The 24,170-nt window shown below is 45.5% G+C and overlaps 1 long non-coding RNA gene across 1 annotated transcript; it reads left to right on the top strand.

The window, feature by feature from the left end:
• The first annotated feature begins 20,337 nt into the window (after positions 1-20,337).
• Positions 20,338-22,984, top strand: LOC102501046 (uncharacterized). Its single transcript, XR_003550745.1, has 3 exons — positions 20,338-20,648; positions 20,837-20,998; positions 21,541-22,984. It is a non-coding gene; the product is annotated as an uncharacterized LOC102501046 (long non-coding RNA).
• The last annotated feature ends 1,186 nt before the right edge of the window (positions 22,985-24,170 follow it).

Below are 24,170 nucleotides of genomic sequence, written 5' to 3'. Positions count from 1 at the left end.
AACATTAATGTTTTCAGTGTAATAACCTTAAGAAAATAAAACAAGCCACGTCTGACTTTAGGCATAAACCTCAGTGAGTAGAATGAACATAGATTCATGTGTATGTATATATCAGCTGTGCTTGCTATTGCAAATATTTAGGCAAATTAAGTTCATTAGAAAATCGGGAACCAGCAGTTAGCGTAATGGCTATGTCGCTGGACTCCCATGTAGTCGACTGTGGTTTGCGTACCGGACCCGGTGGCTTAAAACTCACGCCGGGCGCGTGTGCGTGCGCGCCCAAGAGCCCGAGAGGAGAATGGAGGAGAAGGGACTGCGGCGTGGCCATCCCCCCTCGGGGGTGATTTCTCGCTTTCTGTCTCTCTGTCTCTCTCCATCTTTCTGGCAAGCGCGCAAGCCCTATAGGAAAAACTTTAATTACAAAAAAAGAAGTTGGGACCAGCAGTTGGCGTAATGGCTATGTCGCTGGATTCCCATGTAGTCGACCACGGTTCGAGTCTTGGACCCGGTGGCTTAAACTCACGCTGGGCACATGTGCGTGCGTGCCCAAGATCCCGAGAGGAGGATGGAGAAGGAGGGATTGTTGCATGGCCATCCCCCCCTGGGGGGGTTGATTTCTCGCTTTCTATCTCTCTCCATCTTCAGATTGATTGCGCCAATAGACGATGTATTTTGGATGGAAAATTCATTTTGTATACTGTAATGATGTATAGTGAGTTAATGTAAGAAAAAAAAAAAAAAACAAGCCACAACCCTCGACTCATTCTCAACTCACGTAAGTGCCAATTACTAAGTTTCTCTATAATGTAGGGCACTCCTGTTGCCCCCAACTTCTTTAAAACAATGGAATGTTTTGTAAATGAATTACTTCTCTGTATCAGACAAAACCCTAATCATTTCTGCTTAGTAAAGTTGTTAGGGGTAGAAGCTATATAGATGTTACTAAAAGATGGAAAAGCCGGGACAAAAATCAAACATTCAGACAATTCGCCCACTTGCCACAGAAGAAGAGAAGGGTGTGATCAGATGAAAAGGTTCTGGGTTTCCAGACTGCTGTGTTCTCCCAGGTGGTTAGGAGGAGCCAATTCTGAACCCAGCCGCTCTGCTTTTTCCTGTATTGGCGTGCCATTTAAAAAGCGCGCTTAATTTCTGCATCTATATTCTCATTTCTTAAAGAATTATTTTGTTAAACTTTATTTATTATTTATTTAAATTTGACCAGAAAGAGACAGAGAGAGAGAGAGAGAGAAAGTGAGAGAGAGAGAAAGTGAGAAAGCAAGCCACCAGGTCCAGGACTCAAACCACGGTTGGCCATGTGTGGGAGTCCCATGCCCTTAACCACCATGCTACCTGCTGGCCCCTATATGCTCATTTTTAAAAATAGTGGTGCGATTTGGGTGACCAAGTGACCTCATAGGTGTGAATGTGTCTGTAGTATAAGTCACACTTACACTTACTTTTTTTCTTTTTCTTTTTTTGGAGAGGTTTTTGCTATAGGGCGCGTGCGCTCACCAGAAAGACAGAGAGAGACATAGAGACAGAAAGCGAGAAATCACCCCCCAGGGGGGATGGCCACGCCGCAATCCCTTCTACTCCATTCTCCTCCTGGGATCTTGGGTATGCAAGCACATGTGCCCAGCGTGAGTTTTAAGCCACCGGGTCCAAGACGCGAACCGGACTACGTGGGAGTCCAGCGACATAGCCATTACCCTAACTGCTGGTCCCACACTTAATTTTTTTTTTTTTTTAAAAGAGGTTTTTGCTTTAGGATGTGAGCGCTCGCTAGAGAGACAGAGATATAAAGACAGGAAGTGAGAAATCACGCCCCAGGAGAGATGGCTACACTGCAATCCCTTCATTCTCCTCTTGGGATTTGGGGCATGCATGCACAGGTATCTGGCATGAGTTTTAAATCGCTGGGTCCAGGACTCGAACCGCAGTCAACGATGTGGGAGTCCAGCCCATTACGCCATCTGCTGGTCCCAACACTTACACTTACTTTTAATGGCAAATTATAGTTACCAGAGGGGCCTCTCCTTCTCCTAGTTTGGCTGCTGGACAATGTCTTTGCATTGTCCCCAGCTTATTTCTGTGAGTCCTCAGAGGGTGTCTCATGTGCCCAGAGCCAGTCTGACAGGTGCACCCATCGGCTCTGCCACATTTTCTCCATTAATCTCTTCTGCCCTGTCCCCACTGCCCCCAGCCTCATTTCTGGGAGGCCGTGAGCAGTCTTCCTTGCTCCATTGCCAAATTCAGGTGAGAGACCAACTAGGGATGCATCCCAAACTCCTGTCCCTTGGGCCTAGAGCAATACTGTTTCCAAGAAGACAAGGAGAACAGCCTCTTCCACGGTACACGCAGCAGGTAGCTCTGACTGGTTCTGGAGTTTTTGCATTATGTCTGAAAAATCTGGCAAGCCACAGTGTCTTAAATTCCTAGTCATGCTGGATTGAAGCACTTAGAGGGGAAAAGCGATCTTTTCTCTTTCTCCCTGGCTTTTCACTCTTCCCTTATCACCCCAACCTGGTCCTTCCTCCCAGGTGACCACATGGGGGCTTGGAGGAAAAGGAGTGTGGTGGCCACCAACAGCTGGCTCCTGCTCTGGGGACAAACGTCAGGTCACCATGGTTGAAAATGGAACCTACTTCGGCAGGTGGGGTGGGATTAACTGAAATAATCCACGTAGAGCCCGTGGCACAGAAAACAGTTCCTTCAAGGTTTCAAAATGGCAAAGGCAGCAAGACTCCTCTTCTGGTAAAAGGTGTATTTAGTTGCCAATACTTCTCACTGTCTCGTGGCGATTTGGCCCGCCTGGAATTCCAGGAAAGACTGGGCAACCCGCTTTCTTCCTGTGGACTCACATGGCTCCGTAAAACACCAGGACACAGAGCAAACCCGGACTCCTACTGCCTTCCTTCTCTTCTCACTTGGTCAGGCACGTGAGGATGCAAACACCCCAAAACATTGAGGGTGTCCCAACACACCCTCTCCTGCCCACGAGGCCCCGGCATTTCCGTACAGTCACTCCCTTGGGTTTCCACCAAAAATAGAAACTTGTTTCATCCACCCACCAAAGGCCTTTCTGGTGGTGACGACTCCTCCCCAGAAATCCGAGGGGATGGGTTACTGGGTAGCTGTTGTACTCCCTCCAGCGCTCCCCGCAGCCCTGCGCTCTCCCAGCCCTGTCTACGCCGCAGCTCGCTAGCACCCAGCTGAGCACTGCGGAGCCTGTCCACACCGGTCCTTCCGCGCCTTCTCCACCGCGCAGGTGCTGCGCCAGAGCGTTCCCATAAAGCGGCTCCCTTTCCAATCTGGCAAGACGCAGCTCCGTGTAAACGCGCTCTGCCGTCCACCTGCTCCCCTGCGGCAGTCCCCCAGATCCCGCGATCCTGCGGCAGGTGGGGCGCACCGCACAGCCTCCCCCGCAGAGAGAGGAAGCAGCACAGCCAAAGTGGGTTACGTCAGTGGGTTAGGCTGGTGGCCAGAGAGGTGCGTTCTGCAAAGAAGTTTGAGGCAGGAGCCTGCAGCGCGAATTCTCAGTTCTTTTGGTTGCATTTCAGCTAGCAACGAACTAGTAGAGGGCTGGTGTGCTCGCAGACTTGAATCAGATGCTTCTAGACGTTGGACTGCAGAAATGGCGGGTTCTAAGAACTGGGCCCTGAGGACACACATGCCACAAGTCGCAGTCCCTGAAGGCAGTTCACAGTCCACGGGGTAGTCACACGTGGGAAGCCCTGACTACACCATATCGGGGCACCCTGAGTCGTGAAACTGCGTGCAAGATATTGAGAAAATTATTATTAACATTATTTATTTATTTATTATTTTTAAATGTAGAGTGAGGAAAGCCTTCAGGGTAGAGATGGTGGCACGTCCAAGAGCCACGTTTTGCCTCACGCATACCGTTTTGCCAGGTGGACAAGAGCGTGGAAGAACACGTTAGGGAAAGTGTGTTGTACGTTCGAGTGTGCAGGGTGGTGACCTCCATAATTACCTTCAACCTTCTTCAGAGTTGCCCTAAACAGGCGTTCTAAGTGAAGACAGTTTGCTACGTGAAGTCCATCCCCATTTTTTATTGCCAGTGGGCATGTGTGCTTGAGAGAGAGAGAGAGAGGAGAGAGAGAGAGGAGAGAGAGAGAGAGAGAGAGAGAGAGAGAGAGAGAGAGAGAGAGAGCACTCCCTCCTTCTCTTCCATTTCCCTATCCTATTGCCATTTGGAGCACACATGCTCACATGCTTGGTGTGTTTTTTTTCTAGTTGCTGAATATTCAACCATGGGATCTGGCTTTCTTTTTTTTTTTTTCTTTTTAGAGAGTTTTTTTTTTTTTTTTTTTTTTTTTTAGACAGTGGCGCTGAAAGACAGAGAGAGAGAGAGAGAGATAGAAAGCAGCCATGCCGCAATCCCTGTTCCTCCATTCTCCTCTCGAGATCTTGGGCACGCATGCACATGCACCTGGTGTGAATTTAAGCCACCAGGTCTGGGACTCAAACTGCAGTCGACTGCATGGGAGTCCAGTGACTGCTGGGATCTGGCTTTCTTAACCATATTGTCTGTCATCTGCTGGTGGAGTACTGCCCCTATCAAATCCACACATTCACTTAGGCTGTGAGGAGGCGGGTGTGAGACTTTGGGGCAGCCCATTCTGAGCATGTGTGCCCCAAATCCTGAGAGGAGAACAGAGAAGAGCTTGTGGTTGGCCATTCTACAGGTGGGTGATTTCCCACTTTCCTGCTTTCTCCTCACTCTGTCTCTTTGGCCAGCACACATGCCCTATAGCAAAACCAAAAAAAAAAAAAAATAGAAAAAAAGAAAATGTCTCCTCCCCACTCCCATGTGCATAAGCACATACTTTCAGCATGGCAAAACTGTTCTCCTTTCTTCAATAATCTTGTAAGATTTCTTTACCCTGTGTAGGGCTGTTCATCTTCAACTTGAAGATGGTTTTCTTTTGTGGATGGGAGGAAGGTACAAACACCATTTTTCCTAGCCCATGACTCCCTTCTGTCCTTACCTTCAGAAGTGGACCTGGGTTGTCACCCAAGAAGAATTTCAAATCCTGGACCACTGATTTGCTGACTTTAGAGGGCTCCTTGCATACTTTTCAAGCGCCTGTAGTATTTATCCCCTATAAAGCCAGTAAATTATTCTCCCTATGCTCAGCACACAACTATTAATTATCTGGAAGGGAAAAAAATGGAGGGTTGTAGGGAAGGATTTTAGTGACGGAAGAGAAGAGTAAGAACCCTCCCTGACCCCAGAGTCATGTATAATCCATTGCAAACCCCTTTCCAAATCATAACAGCTCATAGAGGAGAGAAAGAAGAGAAACCTTGAATTTTTCTCCTATCATCTACGTTTGCATCTGGTCTATTCTTGAGAGACCCACCCGGAGTGGCTCCTACTCTCTGCAACCGGATGGAAGGATTGTCTAATGCAGTCACGTGCTAAGGAGATAAAACGCATTAATAGCATTTCTATGGCAATTAAGTCTAGCCAGTCTTTATTGCTAGAGCTAATTTCATTCACAGTTGCCGTGTTATAATTGAATGACATATTTCATTCAGTGCCACTTTTCAACATTGCGTTTTTGAGCAAAATAATGTCCTTTTGCGACTGTCTCGGCTACAAATGTCAGGAGAGCTAGGATAGTGTGAAGTTTTCTGCTGGGTATTTGCTCTCTCTCTGTCTTAGAACATATATGGCTGCCAGCAGTTGGTTTTCATGCACCAGCTGTGCGTGTTGGGTGAGTGGCAGAGACTAGGACGTAGGACAGAGACTCACTCAGTCATTGAACCAGCATTTTGCCCTAGTGTCGGGTCTTGGCGAAGAGGATCTTGAGTGAAGGATTTGGGAGCAAAGGATTGAATTGGCATTCTGGAAGTGAAGAAGTAGGGGCTGGCAGGTGGCTTGGTGTTTAAGGTGCTGGACTCCTACGTGGCTAATCACGGTTCGAGTCCTGGATCTGGAGGCTTGCTTTCTCCCTTTCCCTTTCTCTGTCTCTTGTCAAAGTAAAAAATAATAACAACAAATTGAAATAAAGAAATAATTATTAAAAAAAAAGGAAGTGAGGCGGTATGACAGAGAAAGGAAGACAGACTATAAAGCGTATATTGCTGAGTGAGCAACCCCTATGGGAACTTCATCGTGCTGAGAATCTTTAGGATCCAGCATAGACTATGTGCCTCAGTTTTGCCACCCCAGGAGTGAGGGGGCTGGCATTTATACGCCTGAATCAGGACTAGGACTTTTTTTTTCGGAGAGGATTTTGCTATAGGGTGCATGCACTCACCAGAAAGAGAGAGACAGAGACAGAAAGCGAGAAATCACCCCTGGGGGAATGGCCACGTCACAATCCCTTCTCCTCCATTCTTCTCTTGGGATCTTGGGTACGCACGCACATGTGCCTGGCGTGAGTTTAAGCTACCGGGTCCAGGACTTGAACTGTGATTAACTACATGGGAGTCCAGTGATATAGCCATTATGCCAACTGCTGGTCCCAGGACTAAGACTATTTATAGATGGTGGTGGGAGGAATCGGTATGTGCAAAGGTTCTGACAAGAGTGAGTGTGCAGCAGTTTCTAGAAACTTCGAAAAAAATTTTTTAAAAATAATTATTTATTTTATTGTATTTATTCATTCATTTATTTTTTAGTTTGACCAGAGAGAGACAGAGGGTAATAGTGAGAAAGAGAGGAAGTGAGAAAGTAAGCCACCAGATTCAGGACTTGAACCCTGGTCAGCCATGTGGGAATGTCCAGCGCCTTAACCACCACACCAACTGCTGGTCCCTGAAACTTCGAAAAATTTGATATGCATAGATTGTAGCGTTCAAGAGAGTCAAGGGATAAAGGTGAAAGAAAGAGTGACTGAGAAATTCAGACAGAGCCGGATGAGAGAGAAATTGATGATTTCTGGCTGAGATCGTCTGAGAGCAGAGAGAATCCAGGAATGAAGAAATGAGACGAAAAATTTGATATGCATAGATTGTAGCGTTCAAGAGAGTCAAGGGATAAAGGTGAAAGAAAGAGTGACTGAGAAATTCAGACAGAGCCGGATGAGAGAGAAATTGATGATTTCTGGCTGAGATCGTCTGAGAGCAGAGAGAATCCAGGAATGAAGAAATGAGATTCTAGGCTAAGGTGCACACTGCAGAGGAGGAAGAGGCAATTATTAATGGCTAGCTAACCCAGAATGAAAAGAAGGGCAGGAAGAAGCACAGTTAGTTAGCTGTGTTTCGAGAGGAAGAGGCTCTCTGGAAAGAAATTAAAAATCTTTTCCTCTCCAGCTAGTTTATAGCACAATGACAGAAACATTCCAAGTCACCCAGAAGCTAAGCATTTGCTAAATGATTAGCAGCTTTGGTAAACGCAGGAAACTGGGTAAACTTAGTCAAACTTTTTGGTAAATAGAAACTTGGAGAATTTCAGCAGATTGTAATCAACTTTTGTCATCCTTTTGGCCCATGACTTCAACTCCAAGAGCTGCCTCTATTTTCGTTCACAATTGTCCACATGAGTGACACCATCAACCTCAATTGTGTAGTCACATTTCATTAAGGAGAGAAACTGGTAGAAACTTCCTTTCAGGTCAGGATGTTATAACAGATAAAAAGGAGAAGACATTTAAGAGAAAAATACTCAGCAGTCGACCATTAATCAATTTCTCTCTCCCTCTGGCGCCCCTTTTCCATCTTGCCTGACCTAATACCCTGAAACATCCATGATAAGAAATGTAGGCACGGGTAGCATTCTATAAAACGGCATTCTTGCAAAGCGGTAGCCATGATTAATATAGGCTTCTCACATAAGGAATGTTTTTATCCCTTAACTACCACACTCTCCTTTGGGGAATCAATCAGTAGATCCCACTATAATAGAATCAAAATCTGCGGCATAGGTTCTCAGGAGATCACAAGATGCCCACTGCAGCCTTGAAAGAAGAATCTTTCAGAAATCCATGAGCCGTGTTAAATAAAAATGATAAGAGTCCATTGTTTTGGACTAAGCTCGTGAATCAGTCCCACTCTCAGAAATGTGATTAGGTGGGTTTAGCAGAGAGGCCAAAAACCAGAATATAAATCAAAATGGAGTCACTCATGCTAAAGTGGCATAGCACCAAATTAAAACTAAGCTGTTATTTAGCCTTCAGAGATATTAGAAGAGAGAGTTAATAGCTAAATTTCCTAAGCAGGCCTTTTTTTTTGTTTGTTTTGTTTTGTTTTGTTTTGTTTAAATTTGACCAGAAAGGGACAGAGTGAGAGAGGGAGGGAAAGTGAGAAAGCAAGCCACCAGGTCTGGAACTCAGACTGTGGTCAGCCATGTGGGTGTCCAGTGCCCTTAACCACTGTGCTGCCTGCCGGTCCCTAAACAGGCCATTTTCTACTGGCATGATGGTGAAATTCTTTAATTAATACTTACAATAAAAAATAACCTGAAGAAATCTGGTATTAACCAATCAGTTGTTTTTCCATTGTTCTGCCTCCCAGTCTCTACCTTAAAAGGAGAGTAACTTTGGGCCCAGCCTCTGTGGCGTGGTTGATACCATGCCAGATTGTGGAACTGGAAGCCACATGCCAACTGGGGTTTGAGTCTCGCGCCTGGTCAGTCTGAAAAGACTCCTGACTCAGGCACGTGTGCCCAACCTTGGTGAGCTGGAGGACTGGATGAAGGGTCATGCTTGACTGAGTCCTGTGAAGGGTACTTCTCTCTCTCTTCCTCTCACACGTATGCACATGCTTCTACGATGATATTTTTTTAAAAAGTAAAACAGAAAAAGGACCAATCTGCTTTTTTATTTATTTATTTTATTTTTAGAGAGATGTTTTTCTAATAGGGCATATATGTTTGCTGGAGAGACAGAGAGAAAGAAAGCAAGAGATCACACACACACACACACACACACACACACCCCCACCCCCCCCCTGCCGAGGGAGATGGCCATGCCACTATCCCTTCTCCTCCATTCTCCTCTCAGGGTTTTGGGTATGCACACACACATGCCAACATGAGTTTCAAGCCTCCAGGTCTGGGTCTTGAACCACTTCCAGCCATGTGGGATTCCAATGACATAACTATCTGGTGGTCTCCCATCTGCTTTTTGTTTTCTTTCTTTCTTTTTTTCTTTTTTTTCCTGCTTTCTTTAAGCCTTTCTCTGTCTATAAACCAACCTCCTCTGCTCAGTTCACTGGAACATTTATTCTATTTTATGGAATGAAATGTTACCATTTTAGACATGCAAATTAAAGCCATTAAACTAAACGTTTGTGATTTTGCCTTTGACACCTGGAATCCTCATGAGTACATTTGAGGCTGAGTGTCAACCCTGACACCACTACTTTGTCTGTTCTTCTGTTGCTCTTTCATTAAAAGTGATGCCAAGTCAGCAACTGGCCTGGTGTTTAAGGTGTTCAAGCCCCAGACCTGGCAACTTGAAAATCATGCCGAGGTGTTCGTGCATGCATGCCCAAAATCCTGAGAGGAGAGTGGAGAAGAGATGGCAGCATGGCCATTACCCTGGGGGTGATTTCTCACTTCCCCTCTATCTGTCTCTTTCTGTCTCTCTCCATCAAGCACACGTACCCTATGGCAAAAACCTAAAAAAAATTAAAACAATGAAAACAAACAAAAAAGAAAAATGATGTTGATGAATCAGCATCATCCAGAATCTTGACTCGTGGCCAGCATAGAAGGCCAGTGGGCCATTGCTTGGATTGGAATGAGTATTCATATTGAATCCAAGTCAGTACTATTCCTTGGGCACCTCCTCTGTGTGACAAAGGCTCAATAGTGGGCTGAAGCGATCGATGTTATCAAATCAATACTGATCGATGTTATCAACACTGCAGCTGCTCAGACGGTGAAGGAGGCTCAGACTGCAGGCTCGGGACACAGGGCGGGAGTGACGATGTGACTTTAGAATTAAGGAAGGTGTCAGGAGGACCTTGAGGAGTGAGTAGGATTTTGCAAGATGAAGTAAGATATCCAGGTGGAGAGAAAGCATGAGCGTATGACCTTGTCAGATGAAGAAAAAAATAAAAAACACAAAACACAAAAAGCACAGCCTTTGACATCTAGAAGTAGTGTAGCCGGGATGATCAGGTGTTGTACATGTCATGCTTACTCATTTATGAATAAAAATGTAATAAGAGCTGAATTCTAATACGTATTTACTTCATGCCAGGCACCCTGCTATGTTATCCGTGATTTCTCTCTTCTCCTTCCTGGCTCTTTACAGCCTAACGAGGCAATGTATGCATCTACTTTTTCTCTGTAGATGAGGAAGTTGGGACTTGGCAAATTCCAACCATGTGACTGAAGTTGCGCAGCTGGTGGCCCTCCGCCCAAACCTGTCTGCCTCATGGCCCAAGCCCAGCCCCTCTCACTTGTAGCCATAAAAATATGGTAGAGTGCAAGAGTTTCCAAAGCAACAAAGCTTTTTTTTTGGAGAGGTTTTTGATATAGGGCACATGCACTCACCAGACAGACAGAGAGAGACAGAGAGAAAGAAAGTGAGAAATCACCCCCCAGGGGGGATGGCCACACCGCAATCCCTTCTCCTCCATTCTCCTCTCGGGATCCTGGGCACGCATACACACGCATCCGGCATGAGTTTAAGCCACCGAGTCCGGGACACGAACTGCGGTCAACATAGCCATTACGCTAACTGCTGGTGAGCAAACCAGCTAAACTTTTAAAATACTCGGATCCTTAGGTCCCACTCTCAGAAATGTGATGAGGTGGGTTTAGCAGAGAGGCCAAGACTATATTTTCACAGACTTTCCAGATGATTTTTGACGGGCTACAATGACGTAATAGCCATGAGCTTTGCAGGATGTTTTTCTGTCCAACTCTACCCACAGAGGTTTTCTGCCCTTTCAGTTCTCGTCACAGCAGAAGTGATGTTAGACAAGACTTAAAAGACCTGGCCCTGCTGTCAAGCAGCTGTGTGATTTTGGACGAGTCAGGTGGATAATAATCTTTTGTACGTCAGAGTTGCAAGTGGACCAGAGGACTCCTGAGATGACCTCGGCCTTCACCATTCAACGATTTGGAGCAGAGATGGCATCTCTGGTATTAGATGATGAAAAATTCAGTCATGGAAAACTGGAAGTCTGTATTAGTTTCTCAGGGCTCCCGTAACAAAGCAACAACAGAAATTGACCATCTCACAGTTCTGTAATCTGGAGGTCCAAAAAACAAGGAGCTGGGTGGTGACCAGCAGTTGGCATAATGGCTATGTTGTTGGACTCCCATGTAGTTGACCGTGGTTCAAGTTCTGGACCCAGTGGCTTAAACTGACGCCGGGCGCGTGTGCATGCGTGCCCAAGATCCCGAGAGGAGAATGGAGGAGAAGGGATTGCAGCATGGCCATCTCCCCTGGGGGGTGATTTCTCGCTTTCTGCCTCTCTGTCTCTCTCTGTCTTTCTGGTGAGCGCATGTGCCCTATGGCAAAAAACCTCTCCAAAAAAAAGAAAGACAAACAAAAAAACAAAACAAAACAAAACAAAACAAGGAGCTGGCAGAGTTGATTCCATCTGAGGGCCATGAAAGAGAATCTGTTCCATGTTTTCTGCTCAGGGGTTTGTTGAGTGTGTAGAAACAGTGCCTGGATCTCTGCTTTCATCTTTCTATGATGTTCTCCCCGTATGCATATCTGTGTCCAAATTTCACCTTTGAATTTTCATTTTACTTTTAAAAAAGATCATGTGTTTCTTCCATGAGCAAGAGAAAGAGAGAGAGAGAGAGAAGAGAGACAGCATCCTCAACAGGGTCTTAATGCCATGATCCAGCCCTCATCCCAGCCTGCCCCAGATCAGGGGCATACAGCAAACTCAGGAAGGTCTCTGGACACGAACCCGGACCTTTCCCTGAGGCTCAGCCTCTCAGGGTATCCCATTTTACCACTGCACTACTGTTTGGCTCTCTAGAGTAATTCATTTTATTTTTTTAAGTTTATTGATTTATAGGCCACAAGATGGCATATTGGTAATGCAACTAGACCTGTAAGGGAAGGTTCCCAGTTTGTGTCCCCGGGGCCTCCTTCCACACACCAGGCATATGTGTGTGCTCATGATCCAGGCTAGCTAAAGATGGAGTGGATTGGGACCCTGCTGGGTGTGCTCTGACTCTGTCTCTCTCTTTCTAATGAAATTAATTAATTAATTAATTAATAAACTTAAAAAATCAACACCTTGAACTTTGTGGACTTTTAAAAAAATTTATTTATTTCATGAGAGAGAGAGTTAGGACCCTCTGACATGGTCTTGCCATGTTCTTACCCTCTCCACCTTCTAGCCTGGTGTGTTCAAGTCAGTCTAGGAACTGAATCAAGGGTCTTCCTATATGGCTCAAGTATCACCCGGGGACACTCTTGTGGCTGTATCACTGCGGCTGGAGTCGGCTAAACCCATAATTTAATTTAGGCTAGTCTCTTAATAAAGACTAGTCCTGTTAAATTATGGGCTTAGCATAGTCCAGTAAGATTTCCTATCAATGAGTTATATCTGCAATGACCCTATTTCTAAATAAGATAACATTCCGAAATACCATACCAGTTTTGGAGTGACCCAGTTCAACAAAATCCTGGTGAAAAACATCGAAGAGGAACCCAAATCACATGAAACGGAGTTGCTTTTCTGTATCAGCCAGGAATAGTCGTTGCAAATCATAGAATTCACTCATTCCTCTTTATACGGAAAAGGAATTTATGAAAGGATGCTTGCTGGGGCCAGCCAGTGGTGGTGAAGGTGGATGGATCCCACAGGGCCTACTGCACGGTTCGAGTCCTGGACCTGACAACTTGAGAAACACATTGGGTGTGTGTGAATGGGTGGCCAAAACCCTGAAAAGAGAGAAAGGGAAAAGGGACTGGATGTGACCATTCAATATGGGAGGATACTTTCTCTCTCTCTCTCTTCTTCCAGAAGTTGGCAAATTTTGGGGGGGAAGGGAGAGGTTTTTGCTATAGGGCGCATGTGCTCACCAGAAAGACAGAGAGAGATAGAGAGATAGAAAGTGAGAAATCATCCCCCAGAGGGGATGGCCACACCACAATCCCTTCTCGTCCATTCTCCTTGGTATCTTGGGCACGCATACACATGCACCCTGTTTGAGTTTAAACCACCGGGTCCAGGACTTGAACTGCGATCGACACATGGAAGTTCAGCGACATAGCCATTATGCTAACTGCTGGTCCCATGAAGTTGGCAAATTTAAAAAGAAAAATAAGTGCTTTCTATCCCTAGAGAGGACCCCCCATGTTGTATGGCAGCACTATCTAACGGGGGATCTCTTCCTTCTCCTTTCTACTATCTCTCACTAGAGGGGGTCTCCACTCTCTCCCCCCCACCCCCCAAGGGAACCAGCGCCTGCAGTGTCTGAGGCTTGACATCATCTTCCTCCTCACTGAATGTGACACACATGTGTCTCACACACTCTAGGTGGGATGACTTGCAAAAAACCTTACTGGAATGGAAAATGTGCATACCATTTGATATAGCAATTCCACTCCTAAGAAGTTTTTCTCCTGAGGAAATCATTCAGTGAGTGCCTAGAGATCTATTTATAATCCGTGTGTCTATCAGAGTATTGCTTATGTAAACCCAAATCCCTTCGTACCCACTGATGGTAGACTTGTTAAATAAACCATGATGCAAGCGTGCATGAGAAAGAGGCTACATTACGTGTAATGTGAATCCACGCTTCTCAGCTCAGTCATACCAGTGTCTCCTTTTTATGATAAATGTTTGTGATGCCTCCTTTCCTATCCTGAAATTAAATTCACAGAAAATGTCATCTACACAATGGATTTTAAAAAACCAATATAACGACCCAATAACTCAGATACACAGGGTTAAAAAAAACTCAATGTATTGCCTTGACTGAAAAATAAAGGAGAAATACAAGAGGAGTCGATGTTGATATGTGTCTACATGTCAACACACAGGCGTGAGTAAGCTGGAGACACGCAAATGTCCGAAGGTGGCCCCCGTGTGGGATCACCATGAACACCATGAACAGCCCAGCCAGGCATGCACGGGGAGTGAAGATTTCAGGGGCTGCATTGCTACTGAAGATGGGATTTCCCGGGAAGAACAAAGCCAGGTACAATCCTCCTTAATATCCCTCAATACGTCTAGAAAATGGCATCTATTAAAAACATGCAAAAATGAGTTGTGTCTAAGTTAAAATGAAGTGCTGGTCTTGGTTCAGACTATTCTAAACAGGCTTTTCAACAACACAAATGTCTGGTGTGATCTTTCAGAATTATGTGGGGGTAATTCCCAAGGGAGAGACTGATTTGTAGAATATAGAACGCCTGGCATCCTAGACCCTCATCCACTTCGTGCGGGGAACCCTCCAGCCAAGAAAGTCTCTTCAAATTTCCAATCCACTCTTTTTTATTTATTTATTTTTATTTATTTATTTTTCTGGAGTTTTTTGCTATAGGGCGTGTGTGCTCGCCAGAAAGACAGAGAAACAGAGAGCAATAAATCACACCCCAGGGGGGATAGCCACACCGCAATCCCTTCTCATCCATCCTCCTCTCAGGATCTTGGGCACGCATGCACATGCACCGGCGTGAGTTTTAAGCCACCAGGTCTGGGACTTGAACCGTGGTCGACTACATGGGAGTTCAGTGACATAGCCATTATGCTAACTGCTGGTCCCCTCCAATCCACTCTTGAAATGGGCCAGAACGGCCTCTCTGAGGATCCATTACTGCTGATCTGCATTTACTGGCAGGGAAAGGAGTCTACACTAAGTATTAATAAATACAACGTAGAGTGAAGTAAAAATGCGGGCTTAAAACTCAACATCTACACCCTGATTCCACTTTTGAAAAGGGAAAAGCAAAGAATGACAGCATGAGAGAAAAATCCGTGCATGTCCAGTGAGGGAAAAATCTGAACACATATAAACCAATACACTCACTGTGGTTGTCTCAGGAGAGTGAGATTATAGGTCATGTTCATTTTCTAATGTCTACTTTTCTGTATTGACTGGGTTTTTAGAATGATACATTACTTTTGTCATCAGAAAACCCAAACTACTTCCATCTGAAAAATAAATAAAAGGGGAAGGCAACAGAGCAAGGCTTCTCAACCTCAGCAGGACTGACATTGGGGGTCAGACCTTTCTTTTTTTCTAGGAGACTGTCCTGTGCTTTGCAGGTGGCACAGTAGCACCCTTGATCTCTACCCACTGGATGCCAGTAGCATCTTCCCACCAAGGGCTGACAGCCCAGCCTGCCTCTGGATATTGCCAAATGATCCCTAGCTGGCAGACACTGTTGCAGAGGAGTGAAAACTCAGGCTCTAGGACCCAGATGGTTGTGCAACAGAAAAAAAAGCAATGCTCTACAAGGCTGTCCCTGGGCTGACCTCCAGGGGAAGGCTCCATCTTGAAGTGTACAGAAGGCTGGGGCTTGGATCTCAGCATTGAGACTGTTGAAGGTTCTCGATATCAAATCTAGGCATCTGCTCTCTCACTCATGAAAGAAATAGACTATTTATTTATTTATTTATTTGGAGCTGCCCTTGAAGCTTGAGAGCAAAACAAAAACAGAGCAAACCTTACGCAACAACATCTCAATGCCTGGAGTCTAACTTGCACCGTTCCTGCCTCTGCAAGTTACTAAATGACTCTGAGTCTCAGAGTTGTCATCTGGACAATAGATGATGTTACCTCATAGGATCACCTGAGAAATAAGTTAGAAAACGTACCTTTAGATGATTAGCACAGTTCCTGACATGTGGTAAAATGCATGACATGCGTTTTAATGATCAAAAGGAGAAAAAGTCTGTCCCTAGATAAAGGCAAAACCCATTATATAATAAACTGATACGTATGTCTGGTAGAAAGAAGGAGGTAGACTCCACCTGCCACTGTCCCAAGATAGTGAGTTCCAGAAATCGCTGTCTGGGTACGTCTTTCCTGGGATGTGGGTAAATTCTAACCATGTCTCAAGACTTTACTGGCTCTCTAGCTATAAGGTTTTTTTCAATAAATGCAGTGTCCAGTCTAATGCATATTACTTCAGATTTAATTTGAAATAGATCCCCTTCTCCCCCAGCCCGTGTGGGGAGGAAAATGGGGGTCTTCTCCCCGACTCACCTAGTCCTCCCGAGGCAGCACCTGTAACCACTCTGGGCTCCAGCCTGTGCGAGGAGGCACCAAAGCCTTCCATGCCAGACTGTGTGCCCTGCTTTGATGTCCTCTGGCTTTGGCAGATGCTCAAAGTCGTTCTCTTAACCACCGGGTCCAGGACTTGAACTGCGATCGACACATGGAAGTTCAGCGACATAGCCATTATGCTAACTGCTGGTCCCATGAAGTTGGCAAATTTAAAAAGAAAAATAAGTGCTTTCTATCCCTAGAGAGGACCCCCCATGTTGTATGGCAGCACTATCTAACGGGGGATCTCTTCCTTCTCCTTTCTACTATCTCTCACTAGAGGGGGTCTCCACTCTCTCCCCCCCACCCCCCAAGGGAACCAGCGCCTGCAGTGTCTGAGGCTTGACATCATCTTCCTCCTCACTGAATGTGACACACATGTGTCTCACACACTCTAGGTGGGATGACTTGCAAAAAACCTTACTGGAATGGAAAATGTGCATACCATTTGATATAGCAATTCCACTCCTAAGAAGTTTTTCTCCTGAGGAAATCATTCAGTGAGTGCCTAGAGATCTATTTATAATCCGTGTGTCTATCAGAGTATTGCTTATGTAAACCCAAATCCCTTCGTACCCACTGATGGTAGACTTGTTAAATAAACCATGATGCAAGCGTGCATGAGAAAGAGGCTACATTACGTGTAATGTGAATCCACGCTTCTCAGCTCAGTCATACCAGTGTCTCCTTTTTATGATAAATGTTTGTGATGCCTCCTTTCCTATCCTGAAATTAAATTCACAGAAAATGTCATCTACACAATGGATTTTAAAAAACCAATATAACGACCCAATAACTCAGATACACAGGGTTAAAAAAAACTCAATGTATTGCCTTGACTGAAAAATAAAGGAGAAATACAAGAGGAGTCGATGTTGATATGTGTCTACATGTCAACACACAGGCGTGAGTAAGCTGGAGACACGCAAATGTCCGAAGGTGGCCCCCGTGTGGGATCACCATGAACACCATGAACAGCCCAGCCAGGCATGCACGGGGAGTGAAGATTTCAGGGGCTGCATTGCTACTGAAGATGGGATTTCCCGGGAAGAACAAAGCCAGGTACAATCCTCCTTAATATCCCTCAATACGTCTAGAAAATGGCATCTATTAAAAACATGCAAAAATGAGTTGTGTCTAAGTTAAAATGAAGTGCTGGTCTTGGTTCAGACTATTCTAAACAGGCTTTTCAACAACACAAATGTCTGGTGTGATCTTTCAGAATTATGTGGGGGTAATTCCCAAGGGAGAGACTGATTTGTAGAATATAGAACGCCTGGCATCCTAGACCCTCATCCACTTCGTGCGGGGAACCCTCCAGCCAAGAAAGTCTCTTCAAATTTCCAATCCACTCTTTTTTATTTATTTATTTTTATTTATTTATTTTTCTGGAGTTTTTTGCTATAGGGCGTGTGTGCTCGCCAGAAAGACAGAGAAACAGAGAGCAATAAATCACACCCCAGGGGGGATAGCCACACCGCAATCCCTTCTCATCCATCCTCCTCTCAGGATCTTGGGCACGCATGCACATGCACCGGCGTGAGTTTTAAGCCACCAGGTCTGGGACTTGAACCGTGGTCGACTACATGGGAGTTCAGTGACATAGCCATTATGCTAACTGCTGGTCCCCTCCAATCCACTCTTGAAATGGGCCAGAACGGCCTCTCTGAGGATCCATTACTGCTGATCTGCATTTACTGGCAGGGAAAGGAGTCTACACTAAGTATTAATAAATACAACGTAGAGTGAAGTAAAAATGCGGGCTTAAAACTCAACATCTACACCCTGATTCCACTTTTGAAAAGGGAAAAGCAAAGAATGACAGCATGAGAGAAAAATCCGTGCATGTCCAGTGAGGGAAAAATCTGAACACATATAAACCAATACACTCACTGTGGTTGTCTCAGGAGAGTGAGATTATAGGTCATGTTCATTTTCTAATGTCTACTTTTCTGTATTGACTGGGTTTTTAGAATGATACATTACTTTTGTCATCAGAAAACCCAAACTACTTCCATCTGAAAAATAAATAAAAGGGGAAGGCAACAGAGCAAGGCTTCTCAACCTCAGCAGGACTGACATTGGGGGTCAGACCTTTCTTTTTTTCTAGGAGACTGTCCTGTGCTTTGCAGGTGGCACAGTAGCACCCTTGATCTCTACCCACTGGATGCCAGTAGCATCTTCCCACCAAGGGCTGACAGCCCAGCCTGCCTCTGGATATTGCCAAATGATCCCTAGCTGGCAGACACTGTTGCAGAGGAGTGAAAACTCAGGCTCTAGGACCCAGATGGTTGTGCAACAGAAAAAAAAGCAATGCTCTACAAGGCTGTCCCTGGGCTGACCTCCAGGGGAAGGCTCCATCTTGAAGTGTACAGAAGGCTGGGGCTTGGATCTCAGCATTGAGACTGTTGAAGGTTCTCGATATCAAATCTAGGCATCTGCTCTCTCACTCATGAAAGAAATAGACTATTTATTTATTTATTTATTTGGAGCTGCCCTTGAAGCTTGAGAGCAAAACAAAAACAGAGCAAACCTTACGCAACAACATCTCAATGCCTGGAGTCTAACTTGCACCGTTCCTGCCTCTGCAAGTTACTAAATGACTCTGAGTCTCAGAGTTGTCATCTGGACAATAGATGATGTTACCTCATAGGATCACCTGAGAAATAAGTTAGAAAACGTACCTTTAGATGATTAGCACAGTTCCTGACATGTGGTAAAATGCATGACATGCGTTTTAATGATCAAAAGGAGAAAAAGTCTGTCCCTAGATAAAGGCAAAACCCATTATATAATAAACTGATACGTATGTCTGGTAGAAAGAAGGAGGTAGACTCCACCTGCCACTGTCCCAAGATAGTGAGTTCCAGAAATCGCTGTCTGGGTACGTCTTTCCTGGGATGTGGGTAAATTCTAACCATGTCTCAAGACTTTACTGGCTCTCTAGCTATAAGGTTTTTTTCAATAAATGCAGTGTCCAGTCTAATGCATATTACTTCAGATTTAATTTGAAATAGATCCCCTTCTCCCCCAGCCCGTGTGGGGAGGAAAATGGGGGTCTTCTCCCCGACTCACCTAGTCCTCCCGAGGCAGCACCTGTAACCACTCTGGGCTCCAGCCTGTGCGAGGAGGCACCAAAGCCTTCCATGCCAGACTGTGTGCCCTGCTTTGATGTCCTCTGGCTTTGGCAGATGCTCAAAGTCGTTCTCTTAGGTCTTAGTGGGAGAGGGATTGTTTTTCAGTCATCCACATAGGCTCTGCTCTAGTTCTCAAGGAAGCAGGCAGTGCCTCCTCTTCCTGCTGCAGTTTCCAAAGCCTTTTCCACTGTCTGACCTGAAGATTCACACTTTGGGAGTTGCCTCACCCTGCAGGCAGCCTCTGAGGATCCACTGACATCCCATTTCCTCTGGAGGGGGAAGACTCTCCTCCACTCTCGGCCTTCGGGCTGGTGACACAGTGTGCAGATGGGTTCTCTGCTCACTGCACCCTCACCCCAGTGGATGTGCCTTAAGCCAGCCCAGTGGCCTCTGATCCCCTGACAGCCTGAGGTGAGGGTGGGAGCAGCCCACGTTTCCCTGTGCAGTAGTGAGGGGATTGGGGGGACTGCGACACACACCATTTCTTCCCAAAGGAATCCCTCGCTCCAGCAGCCTCACCTTGGCCTCCTCTGCAGAGAAAGGCTGCTTCTACCAGATTCGGTCAGCTAGCCCAACCTGTATCATTTAGGGTGTGGTGCGACATGGTCTTGTGGGCTCCGGACAAAAGAGAAAAAAAAAGTTTCTGTGAGCATCCAGGTGACCACACCTCCTCGGTCCCCTGTATTACCGAGGGCTTCTTTGCTGCTCCCACGGGGTTCCAGCCACAGTCTCAGACCTCATCTCAGGGAAAGCTAATGTCCCAGCTCCTGGGGAAGTTTGCTTTTTCCAGGGAAGGGATTTCTCTGGAAATGAGGCTGCCTGGCAGGGTACCAAATGCTGCCAGCACTGGCTCCTCAGCGGCGAGGTCCTTAGCAGCACGAGATGGCAGAGGGCATGCGCTACATTCATGCTTGGCTCTCAGTGCCTCCCCAGCCCTGGAATCCCAAGCGTCCACAATAAAGAGCTCATTCAGGCTGATGAATCAGACCCTGCAGGGCCTGAAAGGGCCACTTCAGCTTCCAGAGCTGCTTTAGCTGATCGCCAGAAAATGCAGAATAGCGGTGGAGGCATTCACATGGGTCTAACACAGGGAAAGTGCTTTGTAAGTGGAGTCGAGTGAACTCGGTGGAGACAGACCTTGGACTTCAACCCAGGGCCCTTGGGGTCAAGTTTGAGCAGATGTTTCCAAACTGGGAATCTCTGGACCAGCACTGTCAACTTTGCCCCACCTGGAACTGTGCTCGAAATGCAAATATACAGGCCTCACTCCAGACCCACTGAACCAGACACTCTGGGGGAAAGCCTAGGAATTCATACTTCAACAAGCCCTCCAGGTGAGTCTGATGCTGCTCAACTGAGAAGCTTGCTTTGGAGCTATTCTATGGGGAAGGGGCTTAAGCATACCCCGTGGTTTGTCTGGGGATGGAAATCTGAGCTTGGCACATAGGGGAGTTCATTTGCATGGTGTGGTATTGGGATAGTGAGAAATTGTATTTAATTCATCATGACTGGCTTCTCCTAGAGCGCTCTTGAGCCCTGGGAAGGAAGGGGGAATGTGATAACAATGAAGAAGCACATCATTCTGGAGCCTTCACAGATGCTGGGCCTAACTCCCAGAATACAGCCCTGAAGCAGCAGTCGGCCATGAGAGCAGTAGCAGAGTGACTGGTCAGATCCTGTCTAGGTGAGTCAGTCACCTCTGGGGCCTCCTGTCATTCATCCCTTCATCCATTCATTTACTGACTCAGCAAATATTATTTAGGCATTGATTATGGGCCAGGTATGGTGTGTGCCCAGACTGAGGACACAGAGGTAAATAAGACGGATATCACTCCTGCCCTGCTGAGGCCTATAGTCAGTCAAGGACACAGATTTTAAACAACGCATTATGCACAGTCACGACTGGAGGAGTTTGTGAAGGAGAAGTGTTAGCTGTTCTCAGAGAACCCCAGAGAAGCTCAGTGGAGGGGCTGAAAGGGCCAGAGGAACAAAATAATAAAGACCCACACTTGTGCCTGCAAGAAGCCATCCCTAGGACTGGAGGGGAAAACATAAATGCAGAGAATCTTGATGAAGTGGTTGGTTTTGTGGACACGGGTAAAACTTAGGGTGATGTGATACAATTTCTATTTGTTTCTTGCCTGGAATTCATGTCTAAAGACAGTCTACAAAAGTCAGCATCAAAGAAATAGGGCAGCCATTCAATAACGAATGCTCTTTCTATAGGGGGAGACTAACACTTCTTGGAAAAATGGAATTAAGGTGTGAGTTTATTTTGGTGCAAAAACATTTGGAAATCCACGCATCGCCTTCTCACGATATACATTTCCATGACATTTTTGAAGACCAGTTGTACATGGAAAGTCTCCCACTGGCCAGTTTTTGAGCCTGGGATTTAGAAGCAAATGGATTACACAGTGGCAGTGGCCAGAGTTTGGAGGGGAGAAACATGGCGGCCTTGATGCTCAGTACAAGGTTCTACTCCCTAGGATGCCCACCTTCGCCCTCACCATCGTGGTGAGAGCCTTGTTCTTCCAGCGTGCCTTTGATCAAGGGGTGGATGCTGTCTATGAGCACATCAGCCATGGGAAGCTGTGGAGACACATCAAGCACAAGTACAAGAACAAGGAGTAGTTCCTGGGAGGCACCCATCCAGGCCAGAAGGACCAGGTCCACCCACTACCTGTTTGCCCAGAGCAGGGATCTCAGCTTGAAGATGGTGTCGAAGTTCTCCTTCACGGACTACCTGTAGCTATTGGCAAGAAATGACTTCACCTGACAAGCAGGCTCTTTACCTTCTGCTGTGTTTGAGGTATCTTTAGTCACGGTCATAAACAAATAAATGTAAATTGTACCTGGAAAAAAAAAAAAGGAAATGAATTATGCAGTGAGAAGAGAGAGAGGGACGGGGACAGATGATTAGCTCAACTTGGACAATGTTTGTAAAGTGCTAACAGCCCCCAGAGAGTTGCTCCTGGAAGCAATTGGGGTGGGAGTGAATGACCATTCTCTTCCCATTTGCTCCTAATCCAGTGTACTTAGCTGGATAAAAACCCAGGGCCACCAATAAAAAGCTAAATTATACCCATATTTTTATATTAGTAAAATGGGAACACGTGAGGTAAAACTTAGATAAATGTATGTGAAAAATAGTGAAAGCTACATGCTTGGGGACTTTCTTATAATCACTTTGTGTCTTCGGAATACTTCTCAAATGATAGTTTAAAATTTGACTGTGGGATGCTAGAACTAAACAAAGAATTGAATGCCTTAATTCACAAGTCACTAGTTGAATTAGAGCTCTCGTGGGGAAAAATAGTTCCCTCCAAACAGTCCTCTTAGCTCAGATTTCAACAGCACCAGAAACAAGAGGGCATCTCAATGGGTCCCATCAGATTTTCTTTGTACCATCATTTTGATCACTTTAGATCCTCATTTAACCACCACTACCCTCAATTAAAAAAAAAAAAAAGTCAACTTTAATAGGGCTTTCAAAATCCAGTTAGCTTAAGTGCTGCATTATTAAAAAGCCATCCCTTAACTACTAAAGCAGGCCCGTAAAACACAATTTCACGGAGTGGCCCCAGGGTAAATGTGTTTCATTTAAGTTGTATTTTGATGTCTATAGGCTTATCAAACACAGGGAAGGTATTCTCTGAAATAAACTTATTCAGGATATAATCAACTTACTTTCAATTTCTGGGTTAAAAGAAAGAGGTGTGTCAGATAAACTCGTCCTCTTTGGAGGGATGGTTTTCTTATTTGGCAATTATTGGTGAGGTCTTCATGTTTTTTTAAAAAAAATATTTTAGCAAAGAATGATTTAATTTATATATTTTTTAAAAATAATTATTTATTTTTATTTTTTTTAATTTATTCATTTACTTATTTTAATTTAACCAGAGAGAGAGAGACACAGAGAAAGAGAGAAAGTGAGAAAGCAAGCCACCAGGTCCAGGACTTGAACCATGATCGGCCATGTGGGAATGTCCAGCGCCTTAACCACCACAACATCTGCTGGTCCCCCCCTGTCTATTTTTAATTTGACCAGAGAGGGACAGAGAGAGAGAGGAGAGAGAAAGAGAGAGAGAAGGAAAGTGAGAAAGCAAGTCGCCAGGTCCAGGACTCGAACTATAGTTGGCCATGTGGGAATCCAGCACCCTTAACCACCATGCCACCTGCTTGAGCCCCCAAAGTTATTTTTATTGTCAGGGGTATGTACATGCACAAGAGATGAGAAGAGAGAGAGAGAATCTATCAATGGGGCGTGGCAATATTGTAATTCTTTTTCCGTCACATCTCTGTTTCACCAGGATTTCACTAGGGCTGAGATTTGAACTACAGTTGGCCACGTGCGATCTGGCTTTTGATGCACACCTGGCCTTACTGTGGGTCTTGAATGTATTTCTGATTTGAATCCTTGACCATGAGCCCTTGGCTGTCTTTTCTGATGTGTGAAACTACATTTTCCTAGAAACCCCCACGTCCCTGGGCCTAAAGAGCAACAGAAATCACAATGATTACATATTTCTGGGCCTCACTGCACCCTCCCGGGACAGATACCTAGGCAGCTCCTCTCCACAAATGTTTGTCCTTCTTCTTCTTCAAGGTGGAAGTTTCAGCCAAGCTCTTTTTTTTTTTTTTTTGGAAAGGTTTATTTTTGCTATAGGGCATGTGCGCTCACCAGAGAGACAGAGAGAGACAGAGAGACAGAAAGTGAGAAATCACCACCAGGGGGATGGCCATGCCACAATCCCTTCTCCTCCATTCTCCTATCGGAATCTTGGGCACACACACACACACGCGCCTGGCATGAGTTTAAGCCACCAGGTTCAGGACTTGAACCATGGTCGACT

This window comes from Tupaia chinensis, unplaced genomic scaffold (assembly GCF_000334495.1).
Source record: "Tupaia chinensis unplaced genomic scaffold, TupChi_1.0 Scaffold000048_1, whole genome shotgun sequence".
NCBI lineage: Eukaryota > Metazoa > Chordata > Mammalia > Scandentia > Tupaiidae > Tupaia > Tupaia belangeri.
Note: the sequence above shows the minus strand (reverse complement) of the source record. Positions and strands in the feature narration are given on the sequence as shown.